We start from the raw sequence: 16,234 nt of genomic DNA on the forward strand, positions 1-16,234 counted from the left end.
TGTCTGTGTGTGTGTGTGTGTGTGTGTGTGTCTGTGTGTCTGTGTGCGTGTCCGTGTGTGTGTGTGTGCGAGTGTGTTCATGAGAGCTCCACTAAAGACCAACACTAACTTGAAAAAACAAAACTTGACCCACATCGAAATGGGATGTAACGATAAGGTAAACCTTTGTTACAAATCACCTTCACCTGACTTTCACTTTCACCAGAGATGCCCGTCATGCACAGAAATGACAGCACTGTTCCTTTAAACAACTACCGAAAGTTAAATACTACCTGACCCATATCAACACGATAGTGACAGTTAGGTTTTGACAAAAACATTTTGTAATCTTCGTTATCAACCATCTACAAAAAAAATACTGTCACCAAACGCTGCTATCATTCACGATGGTGTATAATCATGATCCAGTGATAAAATATATTGTTTTTAAACAAACGAATTTTAAATTTAGCCCTCCCAAGTTCAAATAACAACTCACTTGAGAAGGGCTCTTCAAGTCTAGACACTCAGTCAACACAAGAAGAAAAAGGTGGTAAGGCGAGACAAGAGGACGACTTTTCTTCCCACCGCCTGGCCCCTAATGTTCAGTACTGTATTAGAATTAGTATTCACAGTTGTCATGGATTTGTCTTTCTTTCTTTTTTGATTTTTAAGAGTCCCAGGTATGAGAAATAAATTAGGGAAAACAACAAACAAGCTCTCCTGATAAAAATACAACACCTCAAATTATCACTTAAAAATAAAAAACAGCAACAACGACAGAAAAACAAACAAAACTCCCAGCAGATAAAACTGTTATGTAAACTTCATGTTCCCAGAATGTGATCTTTGTGGCTGGGACCTGATCGGGCAAATAGCTTAGTTTAATTTGTGCTGCTCGTCTTCCGTAGTCTACCATCTGTTGCAACAGCATTGGTAACATACTTAGAATGACAAGGAGACCTCTGTTTATAGTGTAGGTAACATACACATAAGGATAGGAGACCTATGCTTAATTTTCTATAAAACTGAAAACCAAATCACTTGTCCAATTTTTACTGGGGCAACTGTAATTTTTTTTTTTTTAAAGGAATATGAGTTCCAGCAGTCCTTGGAAGCTGACAGACATCATATTAGCATAATTGATTGATTTCCTCACCCTTACTATCATCATTTTTCCTCTACTTCTTATGTATGTTTGTCACTCTCTTGTGAACGGCTATTTCCGAGGTACTTTGATAACTGAAGCAGACTTTGCGCTGTTGAGGCTAGAGAGGTGAGCAGAGTAAGCCCGATTCCCCATTTGGACTTCTCTGTTGACATCTACCCCTTGGTGCTCATATGACCTTATGCAGTTGCGAGCACCGTAAAATCTTCTAAAACTAAAAGATATGTTACAGCCCAAGAGCCACAGTATAGACCAATTACCAGCATGGCTACTTAGCGCCTGACTGTCAAAACAGGCTACGCAAGATACAATTGATGCTTGTTTTGTTTGAGTAAGAAACATATCAACACAATAATGGTCACTTATTAATACTTGGAAAAAGTATGTCAGGCAGACAGACAGATAGAAACAACAGAGGGAAAGTAAAGAAATAGGACTTAGTGGCGCTCTCCAACCACTCGCCGAGATACAAAGTCCCAGACGAAAGACAGAGATACTCAATAAAACATCTGCCCAAACACAGATTATTGATCTCACATATTTTCCTGCAGGGAGAAAAGTCTTAACAGAAAGACCAAGAATGCCTCGGGTTGAAGATAGAAGGAAGAAAAAGCTGTTGCCACAATGTCCAACAAGTTTTGAGGACGGAAGAAAAGATGCTGGATGATTTGGAAAAGGTGATATGACAAAGTTGGAACAGAGGATGAAGAGCCAGAGGAAGACCAAGGCGACGATGGAGTGAATCTGTGGCAGACACCCTCAGAGCTCACGGGATGTCCCTCCTACAGGCCACTCGCCTTGCTGCAGACAGACGCCTATGTCTCCCCGCGACACCCCCCGGTACAAGCGGAAGACAAAAGAAAAGAAGAAAAGAAGAAGGAACAGAGGAAAATATCCCAGGCTAGCCCTGTTCAGGTGATACTTTAATTATATATAACTGTTATTCTTATTACTTATTGTTATGACGTCCAAAATGATTTTAATTTTAATAAAATATTTTACAAACTTGCAACACAGTAATGTCATATAAGTATTGAAGATTAGAGGTGTTACCAGAAAGTAACAAACACTAAAAAGACAGTGGAGAGAACAGGACGATAGACATTTGATAGGAAAGAAGGAGCACACCACATTAGAGCATCCGCCAACCACCTGCATCCAAAATGTCTTACACACCTATCGACCCCATATATATATATATATATATATATATATATATAGGAGACAGAAAAATTTTCGTTCTGAAGCACCACTAGAGCACTTTCACAAGCAATAGTGAAATTTCGCACGCACACCACACTGACCAACTGCACCACTAGGGGCTCACAGGGATGGGGTAACAGCACCCACCCCCACCCCCCTTCCCCCTCATAAACTGGCTGAATAATGTAAAGATTAGAGCAGATGGAACCAAACTTGGGAGTTTTGTTTCAAATCAAAGCTGAGCGGGCAAAACATTCCATTTTAAGACACATCAAAACCCACTGAAGGTTTCCATCTTAAACAGGAGTATCATAGTATCATAGAAGAATTTAAAAATCGGGGGGCGGGGGGGATTCTGTTACGACAAGGGTTTCTGATAGACAGACGAGAGAGAGAGAGAGAGAGAGAGAGAGAGAGAGAGAGAGAGAGAGAGAGAGACAGAGAGAGAGAGACAGAGAGAAAGAGAGAGAGAGAAGGAAAGAAAGAAAGAGAGAGAGAAAAAGAGAGAGACAGAGAGAGAGAGAGAGGGGAGGGGGGGGAGACCAAATCAAAGGCTTGACAACAGAATTTCTACTGTTGAAATGGAATACCTACACTGCAGAACCATTACTGTTTGAGCTCTCCATTGTTTGAATTAAAACGTTAAAGAATACTCCTATTTATCTATATGTATCGCAACTTCAAAAACACTGAAACTTTCCGCGTCACAATAAAGAATGATGTAACATCCACAAACTCTGAAACTCCAGATGTTGACAGTACACTGCACACACCATCCTATGAACAAATGCAAATCCGAACTGTTTCACGATTCCAATACACCAATCACAAAAAAAGCCTGAAATGACACACTTATGCGAAGAAAGGCAGCAGATAAAAACCCTCTATTTTATACGAGCCAAGTCAAAGACATCGAGATGAGAGTCCTTTAATTTGAGATAAATCTTGATAAAGTGACCCACCCTCACAGCTGCACTAAAAGCTCTAAAGTTCACCATGAACCAATACATAATCAGCTATCATTTGTCCGCGTTGATCTGATCACTGACAAGAAAACAGAGGTGAGAAAGTACTATCCCAGGCCTGTCACACACCATGGGACAGTGTGTAGTGGCTGGTCCCAGGCCTTTCAGGTGGAGACAACTCCTGACTCAACGACTTGAGACAACCAGTCAGTAGGGAGAGAGCAAACAATGCGAAGATAACGACATAATAACCATTTTATATTTTAAGAGATCTCAGCATGCGTCACTGGCTTTTAACCAGATATTTTAGGTTGCATTATATATATAACATTTTGATCTTCATAAGTTGGACTGAGGCTGAGACTCTTCTGAAGAAGGAAGGTCAATTTGAAGGAGTTTAGAGTCAGGAAGAGGGAAAAAGGAATTTTTCTTTTTTTTAAATGATGCACTGAGAAACAAGACAAACAATAGAAACAACAGAAGTTGGGTGAGGTAGACGGGTTTATAATCATGGCCTGTGACGGACAGTCGGACGAGAGAGAGAGAAGAGGAAGGGACAGATCCAAAGTCAACCCACTTTACGGGAAATCTGCTATGCACTACTCAGTTCAAATAAAGGTATCCAGCACCTACGGTAAGTGTTTTGTATTTATTAATTCAAGATATTAGTTTTAAAATGTGGTAGTGCTGTGTTCCGTAACACATTCCATTGGGGATTTGAACCAGGAGCCATCTGCTCCATAGCACAGAATATACTTCTGGCACACTTGACCACAACACACACATGGGGCAGCAACAACAAGCTAGTAAGTTCAAGAGACAAACAGCTTAATCAGAGGCATGGATGTCAAGTGGCCAGTTATCTCTGACCCACTACTGCTGGATGAAGAAAGTTCAGAAAACCTAACACAGGAAGACCTGCATATCTGTACAGGAGAAGATTAATCTTTACAAGCTACGCCAAAACTCTAAAGCTCAACTGGTTGTGGCAAGAACTTGACTTATATATAGACTTGACACAACTCTGCTATAAACAACACTATCTGCCTACAAAGGAGGTTACGAGCTCGTGTATCCATTTCTTTTCTTACACATTCACGACAGGTAACAGACAGCACAGCACACTGTCGAAGAAACAGCAATGAGAATAGTCATCTATAAGAACGTATAGGGTACTGAATCTATGTCAAAGACAGGTTCCGACTCATTCAAAACACGCACATTTACAACTGAAAAAAAATAATCAATGATGAATAATGCTTTAAACCCTGCGTGTAATTTTTCTCTCCTGGGGGGGGGGGCTAGTTCAACTGCAAACCTCGCAGGACAGAAGAAGACAGTGAATGAAACAGCTAACTTTTTGACTATGATTTTGAGTATTACCCCTGCTTTTTAAATCTTTACAGCAGTCAATATCTCTAATAAAGCTAGCTAAAACTGCAGTCTAATCACAACATCCATAAAATAGTTTGTTGAATAGTGTTTAAAAAGATAAAGAAAATGGACAGATTCTACACTAAAAAAAAAAAAAAAAAATTAAATTAAACATGTTTGAAAAGCCATATATGCTTTTGAAATTCAGAGCCTTTTTCAACACAGAGAGGTTATCATTCAAAGGGAAATACTAATGACCCATTGCCTCAATGGCAGTACTAATGCAATAAAACTAATTTTGTTTTGGGTACAGAAAACAAACAAAAAAAAACAAAAATAAAAGTTTGCAATTCAATGAAAGCTTACACAGCTCAAAGCTGACACTCATTTCCACTGTAAAAGAAAGGAAGAAAGATGGGTCGAGGGAACAGCAACTTCAGCAGAAAATACAGAAAAACTTTAACAACAGTCGTAACATCCTAAAAGCTCTTTTTCTGTGTTTATACACTCTCATCAACACAGCTAGGATCATTATTCATTATGGAGGTGGGCTTCAACCCTCCCTGTCAGAGCCAATCCAGGCTAACAAGGATACGACAACCCAGCAGAAAGACCAAAACACAAAAAAATAAAAATTTTCCCAACTCATGAATCAAACTCGGGTCACCTACATGCTACAGGTCAAAAATATAGTTCCACCCTGAATCATTTATACATTCCAAACAGATTTACCTCAGTTTTACTTGGATTCATTTTTTTTAAAGGTTGTCTAGTGAGCAAACATACTCCCTCCCCCCCCACCCCAACAAGCCTCACAGACCTATTAACAGAGTTATCATTTGACACACAGTCTTTAGTTTTAGTTTTAATGGAGTTTTTACAGCGCTCACAACTGCATAAGGTCATTTGAGCACCAAGGGGTGGATGTCAACAGAGAAGTCCCTACAGGGAATCATGCTTCCTCTGCTCACCTCTCTAGCTTCAACAGCACAAAGTCTGCTTCGACTATCAAGGCACCCTGGAAATAGCGGGTCACAAAAGTGTGACAAACATACAAAAGAAGTAGAGGCAAAAATGACGATAGTAACGATTAGGAAAAAGAAAGCAGCAGTTCCCTGTTGCAGTTCAGGTATCATTATGAGCATGACATTGATGAATCAGCCAATTTACAATTCTACTGTGCATAAGAACATGTTTATGTCCCCCCTTTGGGAATGGCCTAAAGACACTTCACTCAGTAGGCACCGCCCCGGGGAGTGATACACAGTCTGAGGGAAAATTCAATGCAAACCTTATCAAGGTAAGACATGAAAATTTTAAGTGTTACCTCCCATACATGGTAGTGCACATGAATACAGTTGTTTACATTCCAATTTCACTATTTGATATATCCACGGCAGGCCCAACAGAAAATCAGGTCATTGGACTTTTGGAATCGAGTCCGACCTAATTTCTCACTATAATCATATCAGTTTTGTTCATTACAGATTTTCCTGTACTGATTTTTCACACAACTTTTATGCTTTACAATGCATTTTTTACTGCCATTTTCGTAACAAACTAATAATACAAGAAAAGTCAGTCAATTGAAAATCCCAGCTCCTACATTATTTTCAAGAAAATAAACACATCAGTCATAACTATTTAACATAAAAGCTATCTTTCTCAAAAACTCCAAATGTTTTCAAAATAATCGAAACATTTTTTAAAAGTCAGCTGATTCAATTTTTTTTAAAACCTATCTGAAACTTTAAAAATGTCAACATCAGCGATACCCTCCTGCCTGCACATCTTCAGCAAGCTGTTGGAATGTACCAAATCCAGAAAGCAAATTATTTCAGGAGAGAGGTAGAGTTTTTTAGTTCTGTCTGTTCCACTGTTGCAAAATTTAAACAAAAGAAACCAACAGGATGTACCGTCACAAATTTCATCCTGATTGTGCATCACTTAACCCCAAGATACTGTGCATTGATGCAGCTGATTGTTTTAAATAATGGTCTGTCTTTCTTTTTAAAAATTCTCTCACTGGCCTTGGCCAACCGCAGGCATTTCTTAACATCTTTTCAAGATAATTGTTTATCTTACTTGATCTGGCTATGGCACAACTAATATTTTTCTAAAGGTAAAGTGGCACTCAACAACTGTTGTACAATGGTTCTGTGTACAGAGAGTGTTAGACAGCTTGGTACATGATGTGGTGAGCATGTACTGTGTAGACTTCCAGGGTTTGATTTGTTTATTTTTATCTCTTTTATAGCAGCAGGGTGGGGACGGGTTGGGGTAGCCTAATGGCAAAAAATTCTTACAAATCAAAATCAGGGGTGTTCTGCCGTAAGCTGACAAAATGCCTTATTTTCTTCACAGCAGTTTCGAGAAAAAGAGGATTTTTGTCAGCATAACCATTGAAAAACAGAGTAATTCCGAAATTTGAATACTAATTTATTCAAACACTAGTTACAGTTTCGCTTTGATTTTTTTCAAACAAGTAGGGTAACTGGTCAGACTTTCGATTAAGCAAATAAAAAAGTTTTGGCGCCAAAATGAAAAAAAGGCATCGTGTCAGCTTACAGTAGTGTAGCGATAATATTTTCATAAAACTGAACAAAAATCGTAACTATTTCGATAAGATTGTAATGTTGGGAAGCCCTAAAACATGAACCTTTTTTTCAGTCACACACTACACACACATCTGCCATCCAGAGGCAAGGATGTACTTAGCAAATTTCATAATTTTGAGGAAAACGAAAAAAAAAAGTTTTACCTACGACTATTGAGATCAGTCACTTACTACACTGCTTTACCACTTTAAAAACTACTATTTTGAAAGTCAATATGAAGTCATTTTGCCTTTGACATTCGTGGGCAAGACTAGTGCAGCAAACCAAAGCGAAAACCACTCAATTTTGTCACATACGTTGCTTTGCCTATGGGTGGCAGACATAATAGATATTCATTTGATAGTGGCAGAAAATTTCAGCCTCACCCCCCCCCCCTCCACCCTATTTGATGTTTGGTGATTGTGTTTCTGCCGTGCAGTCCCAGCATTGAGAAGAATAGGACTAACGTGGTCCTAGCGTGTCGTACAGGGCGACTAAATGGCGAACCAGGTAGTGTGACTCCTGAAACAGAGTCATCCTGCCTCCAGGTCGGGGGTTGAGTCACGAGGCTAACAAACTCACTCGTAAAAAGAACCAGATACAGAAACACATACAAGCAAAAACCATTATCTCTGCTTGGCTGATCGTGGATCTTCTCCGAATGGAGAGTTTATGACGCAAGGCAGTAGTGAAAGCTGAAAGGAAGCTGCTGGGCAGAAGCCTCCACCATCATCCAAGTCCAAGTCTCTTCAGATTGGCTCGTGGAACGTTAGGACCCTTTATGAGACTGGAAAAACTGTTCAAGTCCTCCAAGAGATGCACCGATACCAGCTACACATACTGGGAATCAGTGAGACCCACTTGAACCAGTCTGGACAGAAGCGAATGAAAGAGGGGGAGCTTTTCATTTATTCAGGAAATGACAGAGATGGACCACACAGGGAAGGAGTAGGGATGACCATATCCAAAACTGCCCAAAAGACATTCAGGGGCTGGGAAGTGCATGGTCCAAGGATCATCATGGCCTCATTTGGAACTAAGAAAGAACTCAATGTAAGAGATGGTTGGAAGAAGGTCATAAACATGAACATCATACAAGCGTATGCTCCAACCAATGATGCAGAAGAGGAGAATAAAGATGACTTCTACAACGGCCTGCAGAGTGTAATCGACAAACTTCTAGGTAAGGACATCAACATTGTCATGGGAGATCTAAATGCAAAGGTAGGTTCGGACAATAGTCACTATGAGGATTTTTTTTTTAAAAAATAATAGAGGGTTCTACGGTGCTCCCAACTGCATAAATGAGCGCCAAGGGGTGGGTGTCAACAGAGAAGTCTTTACAGGGAATCAGACTTAGACTGCTCACCTCTCTAGCTTCAACAGCACAAGGTCTGCTTCGACTATCAAGGCACCCCAAAATAGCAGGTCACAAGCGAGTGACAAACATACAAAAGAAGTACAGGAAAATGACAATAGTAAGGATCAGGAAAGAAAAGGCAGCAGTTCCCTGTTGTAGATCAGGCACAGTTATGAGCATGACATAAGTCAGCCCATTTACAATTCTACTATATTTGACCAAGAAATGTCCCCCCTTTAGGAATGGCCTAAAGACACTTCAGTCAGTGGCACTGCCCCGGGGGGGGGGGGGGGGGGACTATGAAGATATCATGGGAAGACATGGATTAGGAGAGGCAAATGACAACGGAGAAAGATTCCAAAACTTCTGTACAGTCAACAACCTGGTTATTGGAGGAACAATCTTCCCACATAAAAGGATTCACAAGGCCACTTGGGTATCCCCGGACGGAACAACGGAAAACCAGATTGACCATTTTTGCATCTCCCGAAAGTTTAGATGTTCACTGGAGGATGTCTGAGTCTTACGAAGAGCAGACGTCGCATCAGACCACAATTTGATCCTTGGAAAGATGAAAGTGAAACTGAGAAGATACGCACAAGTCACAACTGGAAATCATCTAAAGTAAGAAGTGAGTCTTCTGAAAGACCGAGTAAAGAAGAATGAGTTCAAATTGAAACTGAAGAACAGATTTCAAGCCCTTCAAGACCTGGATGAATGTGAAGTCAACGAACATTGGGACAAGATAAAAGAGGCAGTAAATGCAACTTGCCAGAGCACCTTAGGACTGAAAGACAACACCAGGAATGAATGGATTTCACAGGACCCTCTAGACAAAGTCAAAAGAAGAAGAGAGCTGAAGGCCCAAGTCAACAACAGCCGTACCTGAAATGAGAAACTCGTTGCACAACAAGAGTACACCAAAGTATACCGGGAGATAAAGAATTCCATCAAGAAGGACAAGAATACCAAGCTGAATGGCCTGGCCGAAATGGCACAGAAAGCAGCAACAGACAGGCACTTGCGGATTGTACACCAGACAACAAAAACTCTTTCAGGTAGGTTCAGCAAGCCCACTCTACCAGTGAAAGACAAAGAGGGAAAGACTATCTTCAACCCAGAAGGACAACTTAACCGATGCAGAGAACACTTTGATCAACTCTTGAATAGACCACCTTCAGAAAACCAACCAGATATTCTTCCAGCCAGAAATGACCTCCCAATAGTTACGGAACCACCTTCAAAACAGGAAATTGCAGCAGCAATAAAAACACTGAAGTCCTACAAGGCAGCAGGTCCAGACCATATACCACCGGAAGCCCTTAAGGCAGATAAAGATATATTAGTGGAAATTCTCAACGCTCTATTTGAAAACGGTTGGCAAAAGGAGGAAATACCATCGGACTGGAAGGAAGGCCACATAATCAGGCTGCCAAAGAAGGGAGACCTCAGCAATCGTAACAACTAGAGGCATTACACACCTGTCCATACCTGGGAAAGTCTTTAACAGGATACTCCTGAAGAGAATCAAGCTGGCAACAAAGGAGAACCTCCGAGGAAACCAGGCAGGACTCCGCAAAAACCAATCATGTGAGGACCAGATTGCTACTCTGCGCATAATTGTTGAGCAATCATTTGAATGGAATTCACCACTTGTGTTCAACTTCATTGATTATGAAAAGGTGTTTGACAGCGTGGACAGGGAAACTCTGTGGAAACTCATGCGGCATTTTGGAATATTTCACAAAATCGTCAAGCTTCTGAAGGCCACCTATGATGGACAACTCTCCGAACCATTCCAGGTACAGACAGGAGTGCGACAAGGATGCTTGCTTTCACCTTTTCTCTTCATACTGGCAATTGACTGGGTCATGAAAGAAGCCACCAGAGGCAAGCGTTATGGAATACAGTGGATCCCTCGGCAGCAGCTGGACGACTTGGACTTTGTCGATGACCTTGCACTGCTCTCTCACACACATGCTCAGATGCAAGAAAAGATCAAGGAACTCAACAGCCTATCAAGGAGTGTTGGCCTACGTATACATCCTGGCAAGTCGAAAGTAGTGAAGCTAGGAAAGGTTTCAAGCCCTGCAGTGACTGTGGAAGACACTCCCCTGGAAGAAGTGGACTCCTTTACCTGCCTACCTTGGTAAAGGTGGAACCGAGGCAGATGTTAAAGCAAGAATCGCAAAAAGGCAAGGTCAGCATTCAATCAATTATCAAAAGTCTGGAAAGCGAGCAACATCTCACTGCGCATCAAGATTCGACTTTTTAACTCCAACGTCAAGTCTCTGCTCCTCGACGGCTGCGAAACATAAAAGACAACAAAGACAGCAAACTGAATAAAGTCCAGACTTTCATCAACAGAAGTATGAGGAGTATTCTAAGAATTAAGTGTCAGGATTGAATATAAGAAATGAAGAGCTGTGGGAAAGGACAGGACAAAAGGATATAGAAGTAGAAAAAGGACTAAAAGAAAGTGGCGATGGATGGGACACACCATAAGAAAGCCCAGCGGAAACATCACAAGACAGTCACTGCAGAGGAACCCACAAGGAGCATGAGGCAGGGGTAGGCCACGAGAAACATGGAGGAGATGCGTGGAAAGGGGCATGAGAGAGATGAAGCTCACTTGGAACGAGCTTGGAAGAACGGCCCAGGACAGAGATAAATATGGAAAGAGCTTATTATTGGCCTATACCCAGCCAGGGGTGAAAGGCATTGATGATGATGATATGTATTTCATCTCGATTTGAAAAGTAAAACAGCCATACAGCATCTTTGTAAACGACCAAATTAGTTTACTCTTGTGCTATTATCACATCATTTTTTTCATCCACACCGATAGACAGCATTTAGAAATTATGAAAAACAGGTCTTGTTTCACGCAGGGTGAAAATAGCAAACGCTGGCAAGTCTGATCTGGGTAACTTATCATTTCATATACAAAATCAAGCTCATTTGAAAGATTTTGTATAGAAAAATGGAAGTCTTGTTTCCTGACTATCCTTTCGAGCTCCTCAGGGCTAAGTGGGTCAATTTCTTCGATAATTTCATTGGACGAACATCTAGAGCTACCAACTTGGCATGTTTTGAATGAGACGTATGCCTCGATTACGAACCAACGCAGGTGGTTCTAGAAGAAGGCCACAAACTCAAGCACACTGACGAACACACACTTGACCTGTGTGAAAGGGGATCCCACTCAGGGCCCCCGAATAACACGTAAGATGATGCGCGCAGCGCGTGCGCTGAGCCAGGGGCTACACTGATTCGGGACCAGAACGTAGGCGAGGTGCCAAAATAGGCTTATCGGGCGACATAAAAATAAACCCGGCTCCCGCAGGACGAGGGTTAAATGATTGCTAAGTCTGTACGTAGCAGATTTTGAAAAAATGATGCACGTCTTCCCTTAATTACCCGTATAAAACGGAAACCTGTCCAACGCGGAAACAGAAAGTAAAATCCGCTCCCCTCTGAGAGTTTTACCTGTTTAAGACGATGCTTTGTATAACAGATCCGGTAACCGGGAACAAAGTCACAAAGTATATAAACCCGGTAGATGAACTCTTTTGTGATTTGGGAAAGTTTCAGCACCCTCTTGGCTCAGGGTAGACCTTGGTTCTTCTAGATCTATACTATGGCCTAGGTCTAGATCTAGACCAAGGAGATTAAAAGTTCTAAGTTCCTTGATCTCGATTCTAGACAGACAGACATAAAAATCATTGATCTAGTTACGAGGCTAGCCTAGATCTCTAAATGGAGATTGCGGAGGTCTTTTCGATGAACGATCGTTTTTCCTCCGCTTTGGAGTTGGAGGAATTACAATTTGAAAAAAAGAAACAATGTCATAATTTCAATCAAGCAGTTACCCTATTTCTCTGCCTCTCTCTCTCACTCTCTCTCTCTCTCTCTCTCTCTCTCTCTCTCTCTCTCTCTCTCTCTCTCTGTCTCTGTGTATCCCTCGCATTCTCTCTTTCTTTCTTTCTCCCAACTCCCACCTATTTCCCACTGTAGTTTTCTCTCGTTCCCTCCTGCCAACTGGGACATGAAAAATGTCATCTAGCACTTCCCCTTGCTCTCGCTCTCTCACACAAACACACACACACTTTCCGAAATCACAAAAGAGTTCCCCTACCGGGTCTGTATACTTCGTGACATTGTTGCCGGATACCGGGTCTGTATACACTTCGTAATATAATATTTAATATGCTTTGCCCCTCAGCCCTGATTCGAAACAAGTTACAAAACTCGCAAGTTTGGTTCCGCCGGCTCTAAACTGATCACCCTGCCACCGGGCTAAAAAGGGGAGTAAGGCTGCAATTTGGGGGTAGGAGTTACCCCATCTATGTGAGTCCTGAGTGAGATGGTTGTATCCATGGCCTGCCGAGAAAATCGGGCACGGGTTCCTCAAATTGTAACAATTGTTGTAGTTGTACATGATGGCAGTTGGCTGTGAGGGAAGGCATTGGTCGACTGTGCCTGTTACATCAATGGGTGGGGCTAAGGGTGGAAGCAAAGGAGATGTTCAAACGTTTCTGTTTTAATAGAGGAAAAGGCCACCTCTATTTTCACCCGGGGTGAGAATAGTGCAGGCGGGTCTTGTGGCTATTCTCACCCGGTGCGCGTGTCAACAAATTTTGCGTTCACCCTAAACCACAGAATTCTACACTGTGATAAGAGAAAAATTGTAGAATTCTGTGCTGTGAACAAACGTTCCATTACAACTGTACTTGTAGCCTACTAAAAGCGTACAATTTTGTCTGTGGGCAGGGGAGAGAGAGAGAGTGAGAGAGAGAACAAAACAAAATGGCGACCCGCGTAGTTCGGCTCGATTCGAAAAGTTAAATAGCCGTAGCATCTTTGTAGACAACCAAATTAATTTACTTTTGTGTTTTAACATCATTTTTTAACTTTGTTTTGGTCAATTTGATTGTCCACACCGATAGACAGTATTCAGAAAGAGACAGAGAGAGAGAGAAGAGGGGAGGAGTAGATCTTGCGAGAACTTCCGGGCGGGTGAGAATAGCCACTTTCAGAGGAAAAACAGTGGTTGTATAAAATGCAAGCACTTGACTTGTGGTAATAAATGTGATAGAGATCGAAAAGTAAGAGCACTTTTAACTTAGACTGACGCATTAACTACTCTGAACTCTAGTCTAGACTCTAGTCTGTGCCTCACAGTCACAGTCACAGAAAGAAAGGCTACCTGTCACAATTGATGATCTGCAACGTGAAAATTGTGAAGTTGCTGTAGATCTTGTCGCTGTTGTTGTTGTTTTTTTAATACAGGCTAGGCCCAATCACATCACATTGTCAGGTGATTCTGTCGAATCCGTCATTCGGCCTAAAATTTTACTTTCGTCGACTACCCTCTTTCACAACACACAACAATGATTCAGAGTGAATGTAAAACCAGAAATCCAAGTCACGCTCAGGAGATTTTTTACGGAACAAACCAGTTGCTGTTTTTACAGTTGCTGTTGTTGTTGTTGTTATTGTTTTTGATGATGATGTTGTTGTCTTGCATCTCCACTTAAAAAGTTATAATCTTACAAAAGGCTGTGGTAGTGACGTCAGCCGCGTAATTTTGTAAACAAACGAGGACTGCGTGTTTGTACTCTGGGGCACTGTGCCGGTAAGTCCATCCATTATATCTTTGAGCTCCTTGGGGCAAAACGTACTAGCTCCGTTACTCTGCGCGTCCCTCGCAACGTTCATAGTTAACAGTTTTTTCCTGGTGGTTAAAGTGTTAATTTATAGTATCGTATTGTTCTTTTTTCTTTTTTTTTTTCTTTTTTTTTTTTTTTTTTGGTAAAGGGCTGCTATACGTTAGACTAATTATGTAATGCACACGCATACACTCCAACGTCAAGTTTGTGCTCCTCTACGGCTGCGAAACTTGGGAGACAACGAAGACAGTACTTAAATAAAGTCCTGACTTTCATCAACAGATGTATGATGAATATTCTAAGAATTAAGTGGCAGGATAGAATAAGAAATGAAGAGCTGTGGGAAAGGACAGGACAAAAGGACATAGAAGTAGAAATAGGACAAAGAAAGTGGCGATGGATGGGACACGCCTTAAGAAAGCCCAGCGGAAACATCACAAGAGACAGTCACTGCAGTGGAACCATAGATGTACACTATAGTAAAGGAGATAACTCTATGAGTGGAACCCACAAGGAGCACGAGGCAGGGGTAGGCCACGGGAAACATGGAGGAGATGCGTGGAAAGGGACATGAGAGAAATGAAGCTCACTTGGAAGGATGGCTCAGGACAGAGATAAATGGAAGGAGCTTGTATAATATGTGGCCTATGCCCTGCCAGGGGTGAAAGGCGTTGATGACATGCATACACAATAGCACACAACTGCTCGACAGAAGCAAGAATCTAGAAACACAGTGAGTAAACTTAACATTACGTGCTACAACTACAAATGAAAGATAGGTATACTTATGGATATGTTTTGGTAGTACGGTTTTGTCAAGGGAGCAGTGAGCGTTAAAGATTGTTAATTTTAAAAAAAAAAGAAAGAAAGACAGTAATAGGGCTCTCAGCAGAGTTTGTTTGTCAGATTCCCCATGATGAACTGCAGGCAATTAGTTCTTATAATATAAACGTTGGAGTCTTCGCCTTAATCTTGATGCTTTCCACTAGTCTTTTCTTTGTTAGGCTTTGGTCAAAATTGACTACTTGCTGTGTTGGATGTTCTTAGCTGGGGACGTTTTCATTTCATATCTTCAGAATCAAATAGAGATATCCTTTGGCTGCTTGGGGTATACCGTTTTGGCTACTTTTTCTTTTCTTTTTTTTTTCTTTTTTTCTTTTTTTTTAAATATTTTTTTTTTACAGTGGACCTAATTGCGGAGCCTCTTACAAGTAATTTCCCCGTTCCTACTAACTTGCTGCAACGTGTTCACCACAAGGAAAGATGATCAACATTTCTTTATAGGCCTAGAATCTATAGAATTCTCTTCCTTTACGGTCAAGGTTGCATAACATTTCATTGTGCATTGTGTCGAGTCCCGGATGTTCTTTTGCTTTAAATTTTGCTAGACTGAGCTCCACAATGCTGAAGTCTTCCTCGAACAGTGAGTTGCTTATAAAAAAATAGAAGACTTTTCTTTGTGCTTTCCCTAATTGCTTGTGGGAGATCTGTCGGCCTTAGTTAGGCTGTTAATTTGTCCTGCATACTGAGGCGAACAGTTGAAAGAAATTGCTTTCTTAATTAATAAATCTGATCTTCTGTGATGGTGATGCCTGTAAGAAAAATTGATTTGGAGTTACTTTACTGTCTTTCTTATGAGAGATTGCTGACAAGAGACCAGACTTTTCTTCCACAGTGGCGGAGGTCCAGGTCCTTACAAGTTTGTGTCTACTCTATTATTATCTCTCTTTTAAACAACAACTTTTATGTATTTTGGCTTCTAGTGACAGTGTACTCTCGTATAAATTAATTTTAGAAAGTCTCCAAAGTCAAGTTAGAAAGCTGAAAATCAAGTGTTTGTACACACACACACACACACACACACACTCTCTCTCTCTCTCTCTCTCTCTCTCTCTCTCTCTCTCTCTCTCTCTCTC

General features: G+C 41.2%; 1 protein-coding gene across 1 annotated transcript in view; it reads right to left on the reverse strand.

The window, feature by feature from the left end:
- LOC101846988 overlaps positions 1-14,040 on the reverse strand; it is a gene marked incomplete in the record, with an annotated part of 33,762 nt that extends 19,722 nt beyond the window's left edge. The window contains 1 exon segment of the mRNA XM_035972222.1: positions 13,856-14,040.
- Positions 14,041-16,234: the final 2,194 nt, after the last annotated feature.

The sequence above is a fragment of the Aplysia californica genome, unplaced genomic scaffold (assembly GCF_000002075.1).
Source record: "Aplysia californica isolate F4 #8 unplaced genomic scaffold, AplCal3.0 scaffold00617, whole genome shotgun sequence".
NCBI lineage: Eukaryota > Metazoa > Mollusca > Gastropoda > Aplysiida > Aplysiidae > Aplysia > Aplysia californica.